Source organism: Rhinolophus sinicus, chromosome 15 (genome assembly GCF_057876585.1).
Source record: "Rhinolophus sinicus isolate RSI-liver-muscle chromosome 15, RSI-T2T, whole genome shotgun sequence".
In the NCBI taxonomy this organism is placed as follows: Eukaryota; Metazoa; Chordata; class Mammalia; order Chiroptera; family Rhinolophidae; genus Rhinolophus; species Rhinolophus sinicus.
Window position 1 is genome coordinate 23251944 of NC_142515.1, and position 3697 is coordinate 23255640.

The following is a 3697-nucleotide window of genomic DNA, read 5'->3' on the forward strand; positions in this document are numbered from 1 at the left end:
ACTTTGACACATGCTCATAAATAAATGGTCTAAAAAGCCTTTTTTATGTGTCTTTTGTTCTTTAATACAACTGAATACTTGATAGGGCTCAAATTTCTTAGTCGTATATTTACTAACCCCTGAGCTGGGATTAACTGAGACTCCTTGGTCCAAAACTCCTTAGCCAGACTTTGTGAAGTCTCCTCTCAGCCCTGACCAGCCACACTCTTCCGCTGACACAGTACATGACCTTAGGAGTCCTGGGGTGGGAAGGGACAGAAGGAGGGAAAGAGGTGAATATAGGTTTAAATGTGTCTCCATAAATCCGGGTCCTCACTGAACCTCAGAACTAGGGATGAGGCCGCCTTCACCCCATCTCCTGTAACCGAAAGCCAGAAATCCTTGGTCAGAGGCTAATTCTGAGGCCTCTACCTTCTTTCGGGGGGCTGGGATTAAGAAGCTGTGCCTCAGGTAGGTGCATGGCAGACTCAGTCCCTAAAACCTGGCCCCTGTCCAGCTGGGAAATAAATCCCCTGCTTCTCATTGGACACGGGATTGTCTCCAGGCACAGCTGACTCCCAGCTGTTAGGCCCTAGCCCTTCCCCCACGGGCTGCTATACAGCAGACCAGGCCCAGGATCACCAAAGGAGACCTAGGGAGCAGTCAGTGGGCCTGGGGTCTGCAAAAGTTCTGGGTCCACCTTTGAGGTGTCAGCTTGACCCAAGAGTCATCTTCTTAATCTAATTCATAATTTCTGAATTATAAATATATATGTTGATGATAGAAATGTGGAAACTATAGAGAAGTATAAAGAAAATAACGTTATGCCTATTCTTACCACCCAGAAATCATCACTGTCTATATTTTACTGGTTGTATTCTAGTCTTTTAGCTTAATCTCTATATTTATTTTTGTTTCATAAATGGGATCATTCATACCTAGTACTTTGTATCCTGTTTTTTCCTTATCATTATCTCCTGAAAACGTTCTTTGTGTGATTAGAAGATCTTTGAAAAGCTGCTTTTTAGTTGGTGTGAGTTAACATAAAGTCCACAAGTTCCCCTCTCCCGCAAGCCAACTCCCTCCCATTGATCCCCTGTCCCAGTTTTCAAAGGTTCCTAGTACATGGTCTATGGAGCTGTAACTGTGGTAACTGTTCCAGCCAGGGGCTTGGGACCTCTCTGGGGGCAAGAAGAGGACCAGGCCAGGCCACAGGGACTTTCCGACTTATCCTGGGGGCAGATCCCATAGCTCTGGAACCTGCAGCATCCACCACCTGCGCTCAGGCACAGAGAAATTGGAGGGGAATCTTTGTTTTGGGTTCATCCCTCACCCTGGTCATGCATGAAGTCCATACTGTCTCCCCTCACCTCCCATTTTCCTTGGGAAGCGTTTTCCGGCGTTTCCGAGGCTGCTCAGGTAGTTTCAGGTCTGGTCATCCCAGACCACCTCCCCACTTCCCCTTGGTTCAGGCTGCCCTGGGCTTGGGTGGCCTTTTGCTTGGAACAGTCAGTGGGAGGTTGAATGGGAGGGAATGGTAGATGGGGGTCAGAAGACAAAAGGGAGCCAATGTTTGACATTTGGGGTTAAAAACACCACCCCCTCCCCACCTGGAAAGCTGCTGGGAGCCTTAGAATGTCCCCTGCACTGACACCAGAGGGAGGAAGGATTGGTAAGGCCTGGGGGAGAAAGGACCACACCTTTGGTGCCTGGACTTGCCTCCAGAGATGAAGGGCCCCTGCCCTTCCCTCACTCTCAGAGACTCCTCCTCTCCCAGGTCTTCTTCCCAGCCCCCAGGTTCTTGTCCACCAGCCCAAAGCCTTTCCCAGGATCACCTCCACACCATAGATCCTTGGCATATTTGGGCCACTGATGGATGCGTAAAAACTCCTTCCCTGCTCCATGAAGAAATCTCTAAGCCCAAACTCTAGAGACAGACCAGTGACAGACGCCCAGTCTTGTCACTCAGTTTAATCTGACCCAGCGAAATAACAATGCTTCAAAAGTTGGTCCCAGGTCTTCACCCCCAGCGCAGTGCAATAACAATGCTACCAATAGCTCATTTTGTGCAGGACTTGAAAGTAAACAGTGTGCATGTTCCCATACAGCTTCTCATTTAATCTGTTAACATTGCTATCAGGTAAGTAGAACTGGGGTTTTTTTTGTTTCTCATTTACAGATGAAAAAAATGAGTTGACCATTGGTAATGTCAGAACTTAAGCCCACCGATCTGCGGAAGCCCTACTCCAGGCCTTCTTCCTGTATACTCTGCTTCCCTGGACACTGAGAACTGAGAGATCACACCTGTCCTGGCTTTCCATGCCTGCAGATTTCAGGAGGCAGCCTCTGGCTCTTTTGAACCTAAATGCTGCTGGGCCTCCACCCAGAAAAGCCTTTCTCTGCGCTGGCATTTCTGTTCGTCTTAATACGTTCCCCTCAGTGAATTGTTGTACGGAGGAGGCGAAGAGGAGCTCCTCATTTTGCAACCTCTCCTAATTGATTTCTCTCTGATGAGGTGCCATAATCCTTTCTGGCTGCCCTTAGAGCTTCTCCAGTTTCTTCAAATAGCCTCTCCATACCCTTTCTCCCGGCCTCCCACATATTCCCTGGGCTCAAAATATCTTCCCTGATTTTTTTCTTGGCAGCCATCATCCATGACAGGCTTATGACACACATGTCCATCAGGACAGCCCTGCCTCCCAGGGCCCTACATACAGGTACACACACACACACACACACACACACACACACACACACACCCTTTGTGTGTGTGTATGGGGGGTGGTTCACCACATTCTGCCTCATCCACTCTGTTCTACTCAGGCTATGGGGTAGCAGCAAGGATGGCGCTAAATAATTCTGCCTGAGGTGAGGCTTTTCTTGCCAAATCTATCAATGGCTTGTTGGGAGTTGAGGGAAGGTGTGAGGCTTGCTGTTTGCTCTTTGCTCAGCCTTGGGACAGCTGGGGTAGACAGGCTTGCCTGGGCAACCCTGACCCTGTGGCTAGGGAAGGCATATTCTCTTACGCCACAGGCTGCCTTTTCCTTCAGGACCCTCAGTCCCCTCAGGGACCCCTCACCAGGAGGAGTGTCATAGGAGCCAGGTGGGCTAAAGCAGATACCTCTGGCTCCAGATCCTCAGAGCCTAGCTGGACCCAAACTCAAGCCTCCCACCTCATCATTCCCGTCCCCCCCTTTCATCCAGCCAGCTCAGGGGGAGGGAAGGAGATTGGCTGGGTGCAATGCAGTGTTTCTAGGGACTGGGGGGTAGGGGCGTCCATTCAAATTGACAAAAATAGAACATCAGCCTCATATCATTTTTCTCAAAACAAGATTTATTGAAGTTCTGTCGGTGAAAATCGCTGCTGTGTGGAACGCTTAACTTATAGATTAGATTACTCAGTCGTGCCTTACTACATTTTTCATTAGAAAAATATTGGCTGGGAGAGTTTGACCTCATAATCTCTGCATTTTAAACAATAACCAGAGGAAAACCAAATAGAAGGCACAAGTTAACGGGTTCCCCCCCTCCCCCAGCAATTCCCCCTGGGAGAGATCAGAGAGAGGGCTGGGAAGGGAACAAGAGCGGAATCTGCTGCGTGAGCAATTCCCCATCTCCCAGCCCACTCCCCAGAGGCTTCTGGAGGCGGCTGGGGGTGGCAGAAGGAAGTGGGAGCTGAGCTGAGTTCTTGGGGCTTAAGCCCTGGGTGGATCCTCCT